Raw genomic sequence first — 19469 nt, forward strand, 5'->3', positions numbered from 1 at the left:
AGCACACATCAAGGTGACAAAGTACACCAGCTGAGATGATCGCTCAACTTGGGCTGCTACTGCTCAGCTGTGAGATGTGAGCTGAGATGTTTTTGCCTTGGGTGACAAGGTGTATCTGCAAGGAAGATCTGTGGCTTTACCTGAATTCGCTGTGACCTTCTAGCACAGATTCTGATAGTAAGATGGCTGCGGAAATAAAGAGCTCAGTGCAGACCACTCAGTGCACTTAAGAAGGTGGGTGGATATAGCAGGCTTTCTGCACTGAGAAATTGGAAAATGCATTCTTCTCAGTTGTTGAAATGAGCCTTCTTCAACATGGACCTCCCAGGAATTCAGTCGCTGCTTTGGTTTTTGTGGTCACAGAAGTGGTTCAAATATTTGTCCTCTTTCCTTTTCTTCAGTTGTATGGAACACAGCACCTCAGACTCAGCATCACGCAGGGCTCCTGGGACATCTGGGCATCAGGGCAGTGGTGTGCGTTATCACAGAATGAGCAGGCTGTGTTAGTGCTGGAGCATTTGCATGTAGTCTCAGTTGCAATTCCTCTGGGGCCCAATGTCTGTCAGTCTAGACTGCTGAGCAGGATTTCAGAAAGGATAAAGCCTTGTGGGAAAGTGCCAGTATTTCATCTTACAAACAGCTGAGGCAACAAAAGCATTGCTGGCTATTATTGTGTTAGGTTTTAATAACTGGTACACTCTGATCTTGTTACAAGGCAGAAGGGGCTAAAACCTGAGCAAAAGATAGGATAGATTTCTTTTAATTCAAGGCAGGTGCTTCAGCACAGGGGTATTGGATACCTACAGGCTACAGCATGCCCAGAAAGGCAGGTGCTTTTGTAAATAAAGTTTCTATACTGATGGTACCAGAGAAGAAGGCTTGGGTGAAGCACTGTGGTTCTGCATTTGTGACCTTCATCTGGGTTATTTTTCTGTGGAAAGTGCCCATCAGGGCAATAGCAAAAACACTTTGAACAAAAGCAGGCAACCACCTGCTGGCTGGAAGACACTGCAAGCACCTTATGTGTGTTTGGGGGACACACTGATGTTTGAAATCCCAATTAGTCTGCTGAGTCTGATGGAAAGGTGGTTTGCATTGGAAGGAGAGAGGGGAGGAAAAAAAGAAAGAATATCCAAAAGAGGAAGCCTTGTAAGGCAGCCGGCTAGACTATTATCTGCTGCACTGCATTTCATCAGTGGAAATTGCTTCTTATTTGTGAAACAGCTGTCACATTTCACTCCAGAGGTGGTGAGTTTTTGTAAGCATACACACACAATAATGGGTTTTGATTTCCACAAATAAAATCCTGTCCTGGCTCTGAAATGAAAGCATTTTGGATGCTAAGTGAAAACAATATTGTTCCTGTGTATTGAAGAACAGCAGTCCCTTTCCACTGTAACTTTATGAAGATGGAGAACATTTCCTTCTCCTCTCCTTCTGTTTTGCCATGAATACACAAGCACCCAAAAAGTCATCCTCCCTCTGATAGGCACAAAAAATTCCCAACAACACGAGCTTGAAGGGTTGCCCAGGTGGGAAAAAATCTTTGCAGATGTTACTGTAATTTCCCTAGTTTGATTGTGGAAACCCAGCCTGCTTTGCACATTACTCCATGCTGTTTTCCTTACCCGGTCATGAACAGTACAATGTTTCTCCTGCTTTATGGAAGTTGCATACAAGTTACTTTTGCAAAGCTAACTTTCCAATCTAGCTAGCAAATAATTTTTCATTACAGCTCCTCAATTTTTCATACATCATGGACCTTATGGGGAAATCAATGGCAATGCAGCACCTCTGTTAGGCAAGCTCTGCCTTAAAGGCATTGCAAAGCATAATAAGTATGATTAATATTTCTGTTCCTCAAAAACTTCTTGTTAAGCTACTGATCTTTTCTAATCTCTCGTGTGGCTCCTTAACACAGGTTTGCATTGATTTTTTTCTGCAGATCATTTTAGTTCTCACACAGTTTTAACTCATCTTGCGTTCTTGACACAGTTTGATGCTTCTGGACATATTGGAGGACAGAGTGAGCTGGAGAGTCTCTTCAGACAGTTGGTTTTGGTTTTGCATTTGAACTTCCCAGGTTTCCTCTTATCGTGAGACAGACAGGCATGGGTAGCTTCCAGCTGAGATATCTTCTGAACTTCTTGCTTATTTCTGCACATAATGAAGCATCTGTGTACAAATCACTTCTTGGATGTGCAGCTGGCCTGGGTCGTAAACGATGACTGAAAATCTGTTCATAGAGAGGTGAATTTGAATTGACTGCTGTGGGTCAACTCCATTCTCAAATATATATCTAAAATATACCTTGCATGGGACAGAGCAGATCCCACTCCTCAGCTTCTGTGGCAAGCTTTGCTAATATATTACGATGTATTAATTTGTACTATAATCAGCAGAGCTGCAGGAAATTATGCTAATCTGTGGTACTGGGTTATACTTAATAGTACTGGGTTATACTTAATGTGGCAGATTTGCCTTTGATGTGAAGTCACCTGTTACTGCTTAGCATATAGGATGTCAGAACTATGCAGAGATTGCTGATAGCTGTCAATCTGTGCAATATGGGAGCTGTGTTGAAAGCACAGGACAGAAGAAACCTGCAAGCCTGCCTCAAAAGGAATGTAGAGGTGGAAGGAATCACTGTTGCAGGCTGGGTCTGCTCCCGTGGGCTGTCTGCAGTCAGAACTGGAGGAGCATCCAGGATGTCCCCTGGTCTCCTTCACTCCGTGTTGCAGCAAGGTTGGAGTCACAGTGTTGGCATTCAGGTTGCCTCCATGCCAGTGGTAGCTGAGAGAGAACAAAAGGAGCTGGAAGAACTGAGTTGGAGAGAAAGCTGTAATTGCTGAACATGCATCATTTGCCTTAAGGTTAAGCTGGGAAGATAAGATGATGAGGTAAAGAATTTGGAGGACATGTATACAAGAGAGAGAGCATGTCTGTGGGAGCCACGGAGCAGCCACTACAGAGTGAATACAATTAAACAGCAGGAAAGTAGACAAGGTATGTTCTGTTCCTGGCACTGAAGCTGATCTCTGGAATGGTCTTGGACAAGGTACTTGATTTACTTGGCTCTCACTTTTCTTGCATGCTATTGGAAACTTCATTTGTTGTTGCTGCTGAATGATTTTTTTTAGGTGGAGCCCTGATGGCACATTGCTCGTGGGGAACACACACAACTGGGTGCCTGCTGCTGGGTTGTCTCCTGCAGGATGTCTCCTGAGATTCTGGTATAACAAATTGACTCTTTTATCTGTGTATTTTAAGTGTTACCCTTTCAGCTGAAAAAATTCTAACAGTGATAATAAATCTGTGAGATGCTCAGAATTCTGTGGATATACAAGTATTTATGTATGCTAGCATCATGTTTTAAATTTACTTGAATATTCAGAATACAATCTGAGCTTGTCATGCACACTTGTTTACTGCAGTAAGCTATGTGTTTAGATACACTGTTGTTAAATGCAAGAGTCTAGCTCTTGTTGCTGTTACATAGCTAGGGGTTACAGGAAGGGATCGTAGGTCAGTAAAATATTGCTAGTTGGATATAAGGTGAAAGTGGTGATGTTTGAGATCCTGCATCTCCCTGATAAGGTGCTGATGCTTGAAAGCAGTGATCAGCGTATTGAGACTACAGTGGTAGGAGTAAGCTTGTGGTATGCAATGGCATAGGAAATGAAGTCAGTCATTTCCTGTTCAATTGTTCAGGCTCTTGGTAAGGCCCTAAGAGGGACAGCAAATGCAGAAGATTTTCCCCTTCCTCCCAGACCTGCGTTTCAGTGCACAGCACATGCACTTGTTGAACTTGGTCTTTTTGGCATCTCCATGCCTTTCAGTAGACAGAGAAGGAATATAGAAGTATGTGCATAGCATAATCCATTATGGTTATCATTGAGCATTCAGAAAAAGCCTCAAGAATATCCCAGAGCACTGCTAAGGTTAATTGACTGCTTGAAGGTGTCACTACACGCTTTCCAGAAAATAATAATTTTTGGACTGAAATCGACAGGTCTGCATTCACTGTCTGTGACTCTCAGATAAGCACTGTCCTGTCTTGAAGCTGAATTTGTCCTGTCTTGAAGCTGAATTATCTGGGGTAGCTGAAATGGTGCAGAACTGGCGAAGGTAGCTGTTTACAGCAGGTCTCTCTGGGACTAACCCATTGCTTAAGACACCTGAATGCAAGGTCCTAGGGGAGGCTCTGCACTGTGCCAAGCTCCAATAGCTGATATTTTTGGCAACAGGCAGATTCAAGACCTTTCCTGTCACTGTAGACAGACAGAGCAGTCACAGGTAGACATGGTTATATCAAAATATTAAATATCTAAAGATGTTATGTTCAGATAGGGCTCAGAGCTGTAGTTGACAAAAAATAAATACATAAAAATCCAAAATACTGTTGTGCTGTAAATGAAACGCCATCACTGCAGAGCCAGCTGAGTTCTGATGTGTGATGCATCGGTATGTTTTGTACATGTGAACTGCTGTGTTGGACACCTAGGGGCACATCTATGGTAGTCATTTGTTACCTGAGTCATGTAGCAGGAGGATGAAGTTAAGCTTAAGTATAAGGGGAAGAGATGAAGGAATCAGGACATACCAGCCTGAATCTTTCAAGCTGATTATCACTGAGATGGTTTGCAGTCTCAAGTGTTGCCTGAAGTCTCTGCTCTGAAAGTTGTTGCTGTTGTGATTACTGATCTATATGAACAGCTGGATACATATCTGAACAGTATGTTCAGCTGAGGCTGTCACTGAAAAACCAGCACTGGCAAGCCTCACCAGCTCCAGCAATGACGTACTCCCTAGCAGGCTGCAGATGTGTGCATAGATGTGTGCATCTGCCTGTATAAATAACAGCCTTGTAGGTGAGGCTGTCTGTCTGAACACCTAAGAATGTCTTTTAGCTGCAAGGTTTTCCTTGCTCCCAGTTCTTCAAATCACCACATTAATCCTGTTCACAGCAATCTCAGTACAAACTGTTTTCTGGGAGAGGAAAGTTACTGCTTTCAGGACAAATGCATATCATTGAAGCAGGTGAGTACATGCAGTGCATTTCTTACTGTTGGATGACCATTCTGCATACTCCATATGCGTCAGCACTGTCTGTACAAACAGTAAATCAAGTACTGAGAGCCTTCAGAGGGATCTGTACCTTCTGAAGAGCTCAGGAACCTTTCCTATCTCTGAAACTTACTCTGTGGTCTCTGCTGCATCATCCTCAGGACTGAACCCAGAGACCTTCAGCATCGTGGCGTGGAGTACTTGAGCAGATACTGATCAAATGACTGGTGGTGCTACTTCTTTGGGAATAGATGTCTTCTCAAGAGTATCTGTCTGCCCCACTAATGCCTCAGTGCCTCTTTGCCAGCAAAACAAAACAACCCGTAGTTTAAGAAAATGTGTCAAAATTATTTAGATACCTCTCAATGTCAAATCCCACATGCTACGAAATATGACCAGGTTAATCTGTGTACACATCTCATTGCCAATTGTCTGCTTTTAAAGATATTTAAGACACAAATTGTGTAACCAATTTATAGTGCTACAGAGGGACTGATTGGCACTGTCAGAAAATCAGCCATGTGCAGAGGCCAGAAAAAGACTTGATTTTTGTTTCTTTTTGCCCAGATGAATAGTTCAAGTAATTAGTTTAAAGAAACTGGATCAATAACTGGTTAAATGAACAGTTTGATTCAAAAAGCCTTGGGTTTGATCCTGTCTGAGAAAGTTTGAGCAGTTTTGCTGGGCTCGGTGATGCTGTTTGTTCACTCTTGTGTGAGATCGATTAGTTGTGTTGGTTTGTTTTACCTCTGTTTGTTTAGCATGCTTTTGCTTGTTTAGTGTATGAGTAGAAAAATAGCAACTGCAGAAGAAATTCTCCTCTTGAGCACAGTGCTTGAAGATATGGAGCAAGAGGACAGCTGACTGTCGGGGATTTAAGAGAGGGTATTGAGATTTTCTGTAGTACCTTGAACTCAACCAATCCATCAGCTTGGTAACTGTTTGATCCACATGAAATAGCAAGCTAGAATGCACATCAAAGAGCCTGTCTGTACTGCTGCTCGTTGCTGTTTCGTCCTTAGCTGTCAGGCCCTGCAGAGCGCTGAAGCAGCTTGCCTAAGGCTACAGATATAATCTGTTACAGGGCTGTAATTAGGAGCATTAGCCTGCTGGTCATTCTTTTGGTCTCTCTTGTCTTGTTTTTTTTCCTGACTAAGAGCCCACCTGAGGCACTCTGCAGAAAATTCAGGTCAAATTTTTCAACTCTTAGGAATCTAGGAGTGTTAGTATATCTAGTCCCAGAGTCAGTGTTCAAATTCATCTCTTCTCAAACTGGCACCACACAATGACCATTAAGAACTGAGACATGATGGAGGTTCTGATAGTCCTCTCATCTTAATAAATATCCTTCTAAGTTCTTCACTGAATATTTTACATTTCTGTTCAGTACAGATTGAAACCTGTTACATCACGAGTATGTAACTGCTCCTTTGGTTTAGCGTTGTCAGGCTTGTTACTTCTTAGATATTCATGGAGAATAGTTCTTCCTACTGCATTGCAAAAAAAGAGGGTGTTACTTTTCAAGGGTAGAAAGCTAACATGTCATTCATAGGAATCTTCCGTAAGCTTCTTGTAAGGCAAGAAAATACTGTATGGATCTTACATTTTTTTGTGATTTTATGTTCCTTAGTTCTTTTTGGAAGATTGGAAGATGTTAGGTATATTATTTCTTGTAACTCTACATTCCAACTTCAAGTGATATTCCACGTACGCACTTGCCTTATCTTCTCTGCACTGTTTTATGGGGATGCAGTGTGCCTCCAGTCTTTCCCTGAATCAGTCTTTTTCCTTTTTAAGGCACCTCGAGCTGGCAACATTTTTGCTTTGTGATGCTGATGCATGCAACTTGGCAAGTCTGACTGTTCCTGCAGAGCAGATGAGCAGAGTGAGGCAGGAAGAACAGGTAGCAGATGTAGAATTCTTCTTTACATACTTCTCTGATTCATATGGGCTGCAAGAGAAAATGCTGCAAAAAGAAAGATTCAGGTCTAGGGAGTGAAAAGGAGAGGGAAAACGCGTTTCAAAACAACTCAAGCTGGTGTGACCTACTGTGTATTTACTTACAGCTGAACATAGGAAGAGTGAAAATAGAAGCCTGTATTTACAAAAAGGACTTTTCCTATATAGGAAGGCTGTATTTCAGTCTGCTCAGCATCACTAACACGAGACTGTCAGCCTAAGCAGAGATGCTTATGATAACAGGCAGACCAATGCCAATGTGGACTTTCAGAGCCAGGCACACATGCCACTAGTTTGTGTTAGTAAGCGCAGAAATATGCTCTCTGCACAGGTTTTATGTCAGAGCTTTGTTGTGTGAGGCTGGAGAGAGATATCTGAAAACAAAATACACCCCAGGGGATCCTGTGCTGCTGAACCATTGGAGATGATTTGGCGGTGCGCCAGCCCCTGAATAACGAGACTGAAAATGAGCTCTGACAGGTTAGATGTAATACTGCAGGGCCAGCTGTGCCAGGCACCAGCCTCCCCATCGGCATGCCAAGGAGCTTCAGCTGCAAAGGCATGTGCAGGGAGAACTGATTCCACTGCAGAATGGAAGCAATGACCTCCTGAACTGGGGCCGCCTGGGAGGCTAAATCCGGGAGAGCCTGTTCTCATGAGCAGGGATTGGCCGTCCGTACCTCTACTGAGCCTGATCCTGTGAACGGGCACAGAGCAGCTCAGGAGTGTGCTGGAGCCCTAGGTTTTCACTGCGAGTTGGAGATCTCATCTGGGAAATGCCATTCTAGCTTCACTTCCTGAACGCTGCTCAATGGTTTGCTTTTCTCTGTGCATGACTTTTGGTCCTAGAATAAATTGCATAGTGTAAAAAGGGGCTAAAATGAACCTTTTGAGCTCTTGGATGGCTCAAGGTGAGCGTTCAAACACAGGAGAGGGTGTGGATGGAAGCACACAACCCACTGAGTATGTGGACAGAGATTACAGAATAGCTGCTGTTGTTAATTTGGGTGGGGTGTGTTAGCAGAGCTGTGTCTGACAGGAGCCCTCTGTGGTCAACACAATAAAAGAGATTTGGAAGGAAATGCTTCTGTCTGTAAGCGGCTGTGACAGACCTGTGCAAGGAGAAACATCTGTCAGCATGTTCATATACATGAGGTTTATTCATTTGAATGATAAGTTTGCTAGCAAATTTTTAACAAGCCTACTCTAGTGGAAAACTCAGCCCTAACTAGTTTATTTCTCTCTCTGGACTTAAGAAAACGAAGGAAAAGAAAATATTTATTTACTTACTCTTCCCTCTCAGCCCAACTCTCTTCCAAAATGGAGAAGAATTTGCATATGTGGCCTGAATGCAGTTTGGTTTTTGAGCAAAACACTGGTAACACTGTCAGGTGTGGTGTCTGCATCTGCAGTGCTAAAACATGCTCAGTTTTGAGAGGAAATGCTGCTTTATGTGTCCAGGGTGACAGTGCTCTCAGAGACTGGTAGGATGTGCAGGGGAAGCAGAGCTGAAGAAATCCTTTCATTGCCTTTGCTAAAGAGTTCTGCCTGCATGCAGCTGGAGATAGAAAGATTGGAGGTGGGGCTGCACAGGAGCCCCTGCTGGCTGCTGTACGTGGGAACATGCCACAGGTGACTTCACTGTGCTCTCCTTGGGGACATACAGGATGTGACAAGATAACCTGCTGCTTTAGTGCTATTCTTCTGCAGCACCAGCGTAGCCTGTAGTCCAAGTCTTGGTATATTAAAATCCGGATAAAGATTAGGAGCCTAATGTTTAATGGCTTCTGCTCAGAATTCTGACAGCCACCCTGACATCGAGCTTCTGGAGACATTTCCCAAGATAAATCCAGCTCTTCTAAGTCACCTCATCTTCTGTCAGAAGCCAAGTTAAATATTTCTTGGACATCAGTGTTTAATCTCGCATCAAATTTTTTAGTGGGCAGAAGGGAGCTGTGGTTCCTCCCCATGCTGTGAATGTGAAGCCTGTTCTGCTGCCCGGGCGAAATACCAGCTCCACAGAACCTCTTGCATTCCTTGCCACCGGGTTCACACTGAAAGCAATGCTGCAGATAATCTTGAAATTAGTCTTCCAGCCTTTGTGCCATCCATGATGCAAGTGAAATAAGGGCCAGTTAGTTTGCAGGACATCTGATGCCCCGACTGCCTTTCAGGACCGGATAAAAGCTGCAAACTAAACATTCCTATGGACGCCGCTTTTAAAAGCAAAATCCTTGAAAATTAACACTGGAATCTGAAACTCTTTTCTGCCCAGGGCTTTCTTGGCAGCTTTAAGCACGCTTTGTGGCCTGTTCTAATGTCTGGTCAGGTTTTCAGCTGAAAGAAATTATGTTTTCCTTATGGACATAAAGAGATTTTTCTGGCTTTTTAAGGCTGTTTTCTTCTAAGAAAATATATTCAATTATCTATCCATCTTCCCTCAGATGGAGGGATGTCATTGTATTTTACGTGATTTTTTTTTTTTAAAGCATCCTTGCAGTGCTGTGTGAAAAAGAACTGATTCTTATCTTGGAAATTGAGAATCAGACATAGAAGTAATAAAAGTCAAAATGATTTACCAGAACTAATGAAGAAATTCAGTGATGGAGTTGAGATTCAAATCTAAATCTGTTTCCTTCTCTATACCTTATTTTAGATTTAGGTCAGCTCTTTCTGGGCTGCAATTTGGGATCACTGAAAGCAATGCAAAGCCTTTCAGGAACTTCAGATGGAGCAAATATCTTCCTCAAATATATCTGAAATAATAATATAAGAAATTTGTAATGCTCCAGTACACTGTATTTCTGTATTGTACTTTGATCTTGAAATGTGCTTGAGTTTCCCTGTTGGCAGTGCCAAACCCCAGACCCATAAACAGGCACTGCTAATCACGTAATACCTATCAATAAAAAAAAAAGTTGATGCTGCAAAGCTATTCAACTATTTCTACAATATTTCTGAGCCAGATAATTTGCTGCAGCTGTGTTTTGAAGCCCTCAACTGACGCTACCTAAGCACCAAACTGTGGTCGGAGCAAAAAGAAATAAAGGGCATTTTCCCCCTTTACTTTCCTACAGCAGTCTTTGTGTGAGGAAAGCCAAATTTAACATCCAGCATTTCTTCACAAAGATTATGAGCTTCAGCCTACAGGCTGTGATAGGAGAAGGGGAAATGGTTTTAAACTAAAAGAGGGGGAATTCAGGTTAGATGTTAGGAAAACATTCTTTACTCAGAGAGCAGTGAGGCCCTGCTGCCAGAGAGCTGTGGCTGCCCCATCCCTGGAGCTGCTCAAGGCCAGGTGGGATGGAGCCCTGGCAGCCTGAGCTGCTGGAGGCAGCCAGCCCATGGGTTGGGGCTGGTGGTGTTTGAGGTCCCTTCCAACCCAAGCCATTTGCTGATCTGATGATACTGGTAACAGGAGGAAAGAGTTAATAGCACTTGGTGCAACACTTGCAATGCCATTGGCCCCTTACAGGCCCCTCATAGCAATGCCTCTGCTGTGTCCGTGTCAGTCATTAAAATACACAGAAAATTCCATTTCTGCCTCCAACAAGTCAGTCTGTTTCTCTGTTTTCACTTCTGGCTCTGAATCCTCCAGGGAGACCAGAGGGCAGCAAAGAGCTTAAGAAACTTCTTTATTTCTTTTCCCTTTCTTTTATTTTTCAACTTTCCCTTTGTTGCAATATGTAGTCTCTCCCTGCATAAGTCTGAAGCCTCATTTAGCAGAAGAAACTTTGTTTTTAGTCCATGAACCTATTAGGGACACAGCACAGCAGGAAACTAGTTAGACTGTTGAGTAGAAAATAGACTTGGAACAAACCCCTCATTCTCACTGCAGTGCTAAGCAGTTTTTGTTTTAATAAATAGAAATTGTTGGTATTTTGGATGACACAATTTTTTCCCTTAAATTAATACCTTGCAGCATAGGTATTGCAAGGTATCTCAGACGGAACTTCTTGTATATAACTCATCCCTTTCCTTGACGCATATAATCACATGAAAACAGAGACTTGGCTTTTTTGTACATGTCTCTTTGTTGTCTGGTGCGTGTTGGTATGGCGTAAATAAAGAGGACAAGGCCCTGGAGACTCCTTTTCACTCATTGTTTCCTCCTTTCATCTCACCAGGCCTTGTTTTAGTACATGTCTGTCTAGAGCCAAATTTCAGTTTGTTCCCTATGCCTATTGTTTTTTGCAGACCTATTTCTATGATTGTGTTTCAGCGCTTATTTGTGTTTTCCCTGGGAACTGAGAAATAGCAGCTGGCTGACAGTGGTTCCAGAGCTGCCGTGGAAGGGCAGGGAGTGACGCTGAGCAGCGCTGCATGGAGCCTGTTGTTAGGTGCAGCATCGAGGCAAGGAGGGACTACAGGAAACGGGAACAGTCACTACATGTGGCCAAAGGCAAAAGATTAGACGAGGCTGCTGAGTTTATAAGTGATCTCTCAGGTGAGTTCACAGTAACCTGCACCACGGTGGGTGCTGACAAACCTTCACAGAGGACCCACAGCCCGTAAGCCAAGGGCCCTGCCAGCTCAGCCCAGGGCACACAGCACTGAGTCACTGCTGGTATCTCCTGGGCTGACCTTAGACCTGACTGCTCTTATTACCTACTTAAACTACATACATTTGGCAGTTTGTCACTGGACTAAATAGAAGAGTGGTTTTGCAGAAGAAGGGCATTTCTGTAATTAGTATGTATCTTGGCACGGTCCTTTGAATAAAACAGATTCTACTTTGTAGACAACTTTGGGCTGAAAAAGCTTCTGGATCAGCTGCGCTGCAGTTACATGCATCAGTAGTTTGGGAGTCATCGTGACCAAATATGTTCCTTACTGTACTGTGGTTTTTGTTTCCTTTTAACATGAAAGCCTGTCTCTGTGTCAGTTATGTTTGGGAAATCGCATCAAAGAAGATGAGGTGGTTATGTTTTATTTAAGCTAGGAAGGAGGGGCTGTAAGTGTAAGCTCAAATCTGTGTAAGAAAAATGGATCTATGTTTTAGTCAATATAGTTATGGGCATGTAATAATAATAAAAATGTTATCAATCCTCAGGTAGATTGGACAAGAGTACCTACAGATGGAATGGTACGTGTGTTGAAGGCATATACAGAAATGGCTTGTGCTCCCTAAAAGAGTATCTTACGAAAATCCATCAGTTTCTTTTGATACTTACCAGTATTTGTTTATTATTCTTAATAACGACACCAACTCTCATAGCAACCCCTGTCAGGTGTGGTTGTCGCATGAACCGTGACAGATATTTGTCTTAATTTTGTATCATTAACCAAATACTCCAGAAACATGCTTCTAAAGGATGTTGTACTTACTTGAGAAGAGACCTTATATTAGGTAATTGAAAATCAAGCCTAGTGTAAGAACAGAGAGCTTGCATGCATTTACAGTATTTAAAAGGGTAAATCTTGGTTTTGCTGGAATTTATTTTTTTCTTTTGACTTAGCAGTTTTAAAATTAATTTCATATTTCCCTGTTCCATTCACAGAATTTAAAGAGAGGGAGTTCTGGCAAACGTGGCCTTTTGGTTGGCAAAAAGATAAATTTGCTGGACACTTTTGCACATATATACCAACAGTGGGACTACGAACAGAAGGTTTCATCTGATAGCCCTGGCTGCAGGAAGACAGTAGCAAGGGCACCTGTAGCAAGAGCCTCATTTCATCCTTTTCTCCCATCTCTGCGAGCAGCCAGCAGCTCTGTAAAGACCTTTGTAAAGAAGTTATGGAGCTTCTTGTCTGAAGGGAAAGCTCCCAGCGGTGGGTGTCAACACAGATCACGTTCTTGCATGTCTTCTTTCCTGTTCATATAACTGTAGGTGTTCCTCCTGAGGTGAACTGTCAGTGTCAGCTGTCATTGCTTCACTGGCTTCAGGGGAGCTGACAACAAATCTGTCTGAGAGCCGTCCTGCTCTCTGCAAGTCTGCCTCTGAAACCCATTCAGCTTTCCAGCTCTTGTTCAGCTTTCAGTCCATGAAGGCACAGGGCTCTCATCTCCTAAATCACCAGGATTCAAACAACTTCAACACAGCTATCATAAATAGGAATTTCCTCTCCAAGTCTGGGAGGAATTACTTTCCACCAGTTAGAGATTCAGAGCACTGAACCACAAAGAGACCCAAATAGGTGTCAGAAAGCACTTTTTGTGTTCTTGTAGTCTTGTTAGCCAACACGAGGTGGGCAGTGTAGCAGTCCCATTCTGTGCTTGATACAGGGCCACACACCACAAGTCTTCATCAGCACAAGAGCCAGAGGTGACCGGTTGTGAAGTACTGCCAAAATTAAGCGTGAGTGGAGCATCAGTATTCTGAATCTTCGGTGGGACTTAGCTGCCACTATTGCAAATACAAACCTGGGTAATTATTTAGATGGTATCTCATCCTAAAATAATCAGGAGTTTTTAAGCTTCTTGATACCCTGATAAGGCAGAACTCAACATGTTGACATTTCAAATAATGTTTTGCTGCTTGATAGGTTCAAGTGCTTTCAGAGGTGGCTTATTTTTTCCTAGGGAAAAAATACATATGAAGTTCCCGTATCACCTGGTAGAAGCAAAGGGTCTGTAACTTCTTTCTATTTATTTATTTTTTTATTCTTTCTATCAATTTATTTTCAGCCAGTTTATCTGCTTGAGTCGCAGCTGAATTTATTTTCTCAGGATTAGGGCTTCTTTAAGGCCCTCTTATTCATGCTGTCTTTCCTCTAAAATCAGCTGATTTTCTGGGGAACAGCAAAGAGGCCACTTAAATTATAACTCTTTTCAGAAGCCTTATATATTCAGTGAGATTGTTTGCAATTATTGTCATTGCTAATTTGATTAGCTCAGTCTTTCATGCTTCTCTTGTTTCCTGGAAGACAACAGCTCTGAAGTACTCATCTCCACAATACAAACTGTAAGAGCAGTAAATCCATGTGCAGTGTCTCTATTTTGCTTAGTTGCTCTATGTGTTTTTGGTTATCTGTGGAGTGAATCACTCCTTGAGCTCTGAGCACTTCATACAAAGAACTGCAGCATTAGGCCCAGGTGGGTTTTTTCTTGACTGGGACATCTCTCTTGTAAAAGACATCATCTTTTCTTTCCTGCTGCTCTGAGCACACTGCTGGCAAGCTGCTATACGGAGGAATGGGCTTGAGTCTTAACTTCAGTCCTCTTCACAGTATAAGCAGCCCAAACTTTCTTTTGAAGCCCAAGGATGTGACTGCTTAGGTTAAAGAATGTGAAACTCAGGAGAAAATGAGCAGTCTTGTACTGTTAAAAGTGACTTAATCACTGATGATCAGTAATAAATGGTGCTACTCGTTGGGCAGGGTCTGACTTTGAGGGCACTGTAATGAAGACTTTGGCAACAGAAAGAGGGAGACAACTACATTTTTATAATTTAGGAGAGAAACTTCTCTGATGAGACATAACTGGGGCTTTGTCTGCAAGGTCACCTACTGCATTTTCCTTACTTTGTTAATTCCTTTCCAGGGGGACAGCATAAATCCATTGCATATGGGATAGGACAGAGAGTGATGACCTGAAGCTGAGGCAGCAAAAATTGAAGCTAAACATTGGTAACATTATTCATGAGCTCTAATAGTTAGCATCAAGAACAGATCAAATGGTATGGATCTGAAGCAACATTCCTTAAGGGAATAAAAACTATCAGCAATTAGCGGTGACATCTGAAGCAGTGTTACTGGGAAGGAAATCAACATGGAGAAAGCAGCTGTGTTACACAAGGTGCTGCGTCTCTGAAGTTTCTGCAGCGAAAGAGTTTAATCTTCATTAGCAGTGTTGGTAGGATTGTATGGAGCTGATGAACAGAGGGTTTGGATTTGCCTGAACAACATTTTTATCACTGCAGCAAATGTTGCCAGGATTAGCATTATTTTGATTGCCATTAAATGAATAGGGAGAGTGTTGGAAGGGAGACAAATTCCCAAAGCACTGGTTTTCTTCTGTTTTTGGTAACGAAACCAGATACAGAGCAGATTTTATTTCCTAAAGTAAATAAACTTCGGAGCGAATTCAGTTAATTGCCATCCAGCAAAACACCTATCAGATGAAAATTGTTTCTAGGTCAGTGGTGAGATCTGTGCGAGGAATTTAAAAGAAATGCCAATACTTCCTGGTCAGGAATTCAGAAATTAGGAGACGGCAGAATTACCATTTCTCAGAAATATGTTCAACAGAGTGCATGATTGCCAGCTTATGCCAACAGAGGATTTCAGTCTGTTTCAGCCTTTGATGATCACAGCTGGGATCAGGAGTGACTGGCATCAATAAAGCACCCTTAGCCTAGAAGTACGGATGGCCAAAATGTTTGCTTTTGTGCAAGGTCCCCACTTGGGCATTGCTGCTGTAGCTGGACAGAAGTGACTGTGTAACATTTTTAAGGTCAGATCCTGCATACCCTATTTGTGATATCTGCCTCTTGGATTGCAAGGTGGGACACTGGTGTCTGTGTTCCCTGCTTCTTCCAGCCACTTCAGTTTCCAGGGTCAGTTGTGCTGATTCAGCCCTGGGGGTTCTCCTTCATTCTGGGCAGTGCTCATGTTTTGCAGAGCTTTCAGAAGCCACTGTCTATTGTCATATTCTGAAAAGCTCCTTTTGCATTAAGCTTATTTCCAAAGACCTAAATAATTCAGTATCACTGCTTTAAGCTGTATGTCATCACACATATTGCTGACTGCAAGAATTAAAGTGCATTGTTATAGCTGGTCTGTCTGAATGCGTGAATGACCAAAGGCTGGGTGCCAGAGGGGCTGCAAGGATTGTTTCCATGGGCATAAGTCCTTTGGTAATGTCAGCCATCTGCAGCTCACCCAGTGCCCTGCTCAGCAGAACTGCAGACAAATTGCTCCAATAGCGGATGCAGGGCTCTGCTTACCAATGAGCATCCTGTTGTCAGGATCAGCCTTGGTCTGTCGTGGTTTCCTGTCCTGAAGCTACTTTGCTCTGAGTAAATCCTGGATCATACAGCACGGCTGACTGAACAACGGCCCAATGACTCACATCAGAGGAACATCTTCACTTAAGAGGAAGGTTACAATCATGCAGATCAATCTAGCTCTTCTGTCCTGGAGCCAAGACAGCGTGCCATGAAACAGCCTCAGCTCAGGCGTTTTGTCTGAAGGCTGTGCTCACCATGCTCATCATGGGCAACTGCCTCCTGTGGGACAGGGCTCAACTCACTGCTGAAAGACTGAGCTGGAAGCAGGCCAGGCTTGAGCCTGTTTTTGTTGACAGCGTGAGTTGAAATGGATTGGCAGGTGAACCACACCAGGCTGTCTCAGACCATATCTGAGAAGCGAGGCAGGCTATAAATACAAAGGCAAACTAAGCCAGTATGTTTGTATGTGGTCAAAATAAAGTGGTTTATCAAATCATTGTCTGATAGCTGAGCTGCAGTAACACTGCTTGCACCCCAGCAGTGAGATAAAATCCATTTTACACATGAAATTTGCTGAGAGTGAATATGCACTGAGTTACACAAGGTAGCAGGCAGGTGGCAATTTGCAGTAATATATTCACTTTCAACTGTGTGCCTATGCTTTGAGATGATGAGTGACTACAAAATGCAAATTAACCACTGTTAACGAGGAAGAGGAGCCAGGATGCTGCTGTTGGTTTTTTTTCCCTGTAGGTTTTATGTGGATCAGGCTCAGCTGGAACGGACTCCCATTTCAGTGTTTAGCAGCAAAGGCAGTGAAGATGCAGGAACAGCCCTGAGCACAGTGCAGGTGCGCCCCGTTGTTAAAGCATCGCCCCGTCCTCTAAGGTATCCCAAAGGCTGGTGGCTCTTCTGGAGACCTTGGGCTGGCTGTGAGAGCCCAGCTGATTCCCTCAAGGAGTCTCTGTCCCCACATTAGGAGGAGGGAACAGAAAGAACACTGTGATGGAACTGTTATATTTGTACTACATCCTACTCCTCTTCTTATTATTTTTTATTCTGACAGAGGGTGATACATCCTCACTGTCTTTTGTCAAATCACCATTACTTCTCTAGTTTATCATTTTGTATGTGTGAAGCTATTTACAGCCTTCCATTTCACTTGCTTTTGTCTAAATGTATTTTAGGGCTGCTTGAAAAGGTTAAGAACAGATGGGGACATATCCTTTTGGGAAAAATGCAGGGATGCATCCCAGACTCTTCTTTTTCTTTCCTCTCTGACAGAGTCATGCACAATTTTAACACTAATAGCTGGTCATTGTGGACAAACAGAGTGAAAACATGCAAAGAGGGACAAAATAAACGTGCTGCAAACCCAGGTCTTTCTAACTAAGTTACTTAATGTGGCCCTATGAGATAGCAGCAGTGTGAGAGTAAGACATCAGATATACAGGGCACCACAGTTCAGCAGGAGCAAGCATGTATTTCGTTATGCTCAGAGTACCGACCTGGGAACTTGCATCCTGCCTGGCTTTAAGCATTTCTTTGGATGCTTTAATTTAGAGTTGTATTACATTCCTCAGTTCCTCATTTGTGTCTCACTCAGTGATAATTTTAATCCCCCCATGAAGCAATTTGAACTTTTGCTTCCCTGGGGAATGAAGCCAACAGACTATGAATAGATCACTGTACACATTAAATGAATTTTCACTTTAGGACTGCACAAGAACTTCCAGATTAGAGATCCTCGTGCAAGGTGGGGGGAGTGAGCTACAGCATGGTCACTGATACGTAAAGCAGTGAGACACAGAAGTCTCTCTTCTCACTGGGTTAAACCTTAACTCTATGTTCCTCCGTTGCAGTGCCTTGGAATAGCCCCAGCATCTTCTTGAAAGGTGCTGGAAGGAGACAGAGGTGTTCATTTGGTGCCACTGGGTGTCCCACTGCACACCTTTCATTATCAGCCAGCTTTCAGCTCTGGGGTCTTACAAGAACTGAATTATGGCCGTCAGGTCAGTGCTGTCCAGCTTGTAAGAAGTGCAGTTTCTAGAAATGACATGAACAGTTTGTTATTTTCTTGATGCATTTTGCTAGCCAACTAGCAAGGGTTGGATGTGTCCCATCATCTCAGAGCTAACTGTTAGGAGCTGATGGAAATGCTAATTCCCTGTCAGAGGCTACCAGGCAAGTTCTGCTCTCTGCTTTGTTAGAGAAAAATACATCGGGACTGCAGTGAGATCAGCAAACTCTGTCTAGATTTACACTCATGATAGAATTTGGCCCAAAGAGACTGAAAAGAACTGAGGTGTCACTTATTTCATTGAATACAGCTGTTGTGCTCTGCTCAGGAGAATATTTTAACCAGGCTCCATATAGTATCGCCTGTGCTCTATGACTAATTTCCACAGCAATACCAATTTAATACTGTAGCAATTTATTGACTGAAAAAGAAGGAAATTGCTTGGTTGAATAATGGACAGAAAAACAAACCCGGGAGGTGCGTGGCAGTTTTCATTGACCAAAGGAGTACAAACTGTAATGCAGTGAACAAAGTTCCTTCGAGAGCAATAAATAAGGAGCTTAATGCATCACTCGCAGGTACGAGCTGCTCAATCTTTGTAAGACGTTGTTTTTGTCTGCTTGGGAGCCAGACTCCCGACATAACCATTACTTGCCTCCAGCCATCAGTTTGCAAATAACACAGAAACGATGCTATTGCAGTGCTTCTGCTGATTTCATCGCCATGCCACTGCTGTGCTAAAGTGGGGGGAGAAAGCAGTCAAAACACGTGAATTGTTCTTAAAAACAATCAAAAGGAGCGGGTGCTCATGTGTTTTGTCACCGGGGATTTTTTTAGTGTTGGTCAACTCGTGTGAGGTGGAAATGGTTTGTGCACTCCTTCAGGTTTGCAGTTCTCACAGTACAGAGGTTACATGGCAGTTCATTTACATCTGTTCTGAGGAATGCAGAATGGAATATGAAAAATGAGCCAGCCCTGCACTCAGCTTTTTGAGGATCCTTTCAGAAACACCGCGAAACGTCTGAATGAATCCATTAATTAAGCCTCCGAAATGCACCACTGAATAACGAGCCCACGACTGCCGCTTTTCTGTACTCGAACATGCAGGCTGTTCGATCCTCCCCTGAGATGAGGAGGGAACCGCCTTCCCTTCATTCGTTTTCCTCTGCTGTTAGCTGGGATGGTGCCGGAGTGCTGCTCAGCTTTGGTTTTTCCCTGTTTGTTTTTTTTTTTTCTTTTTTCCCTGGTGAAACGAAGTGCCTGAGAGCGGAACAAACGGGAGGACGCAGCGCTGCGCACGCGCACAGCCTGGCGGTGGAAAATGGGAGGAGTGCGCAGGCGCGGGGCTGCTGGCCGGGAGAGAACGGTGTGCGCAGGCGCACGCTCTCGCGCTGCGCACGAAGTGCATGCGCACTGAATCGCGTTGGGGGAGTTCGCGCGCATGCGCCAAGTTTGCGGCCGCTGGGCGGTGCGTGCTGCCCCGCGTGGGAACAGGAAGCGTGCGCTCTTCCCCGTGACAGAAAAGAGCGGCG

At 43.4% G+C, this 19469-nt stretch overlaps 1 long non-coding RNA gene across 1 annotated transcript; it reads left to right on the plus strand.

The window, feature by feature from the left end:
• Window positions 1-885: 885 nt before the first annotated feature.
• LOC128075801 (uncharacterized) lies at window positions 886-19096 on the plus strand. Its single transcript, XR_008204117.1, has 4 exons — window positions 886-11473; window positions 12528-12798; window positions 16671-16767; window positions 17780-19096. It is a non-coding gene; the product is annotated as an uncharacterized LOC128075801 (long non-coding RNA).
• The last annotated feature ends 373 nt before the right edge of the window (window positions 19097-19469 follow it).

This window comes from Tympanuchus pallidicinctus, unplaced genomic scaffold (assembly GCF_026119805.1).
Source record: "Tympanuchus pallidicinctus isolate F22 unplaced genomic scaffold, pur_lepc_1.0 scaffold13, whole genome shotgun sequence".
Classification (NCBI taxonomy): domain Eukaryota; kingdom Metazoa; phylum Chordata; class Aves; order Galliformes; family Phasianidae; genus Tympanuchus; species Tympanuchus pallidicinctus.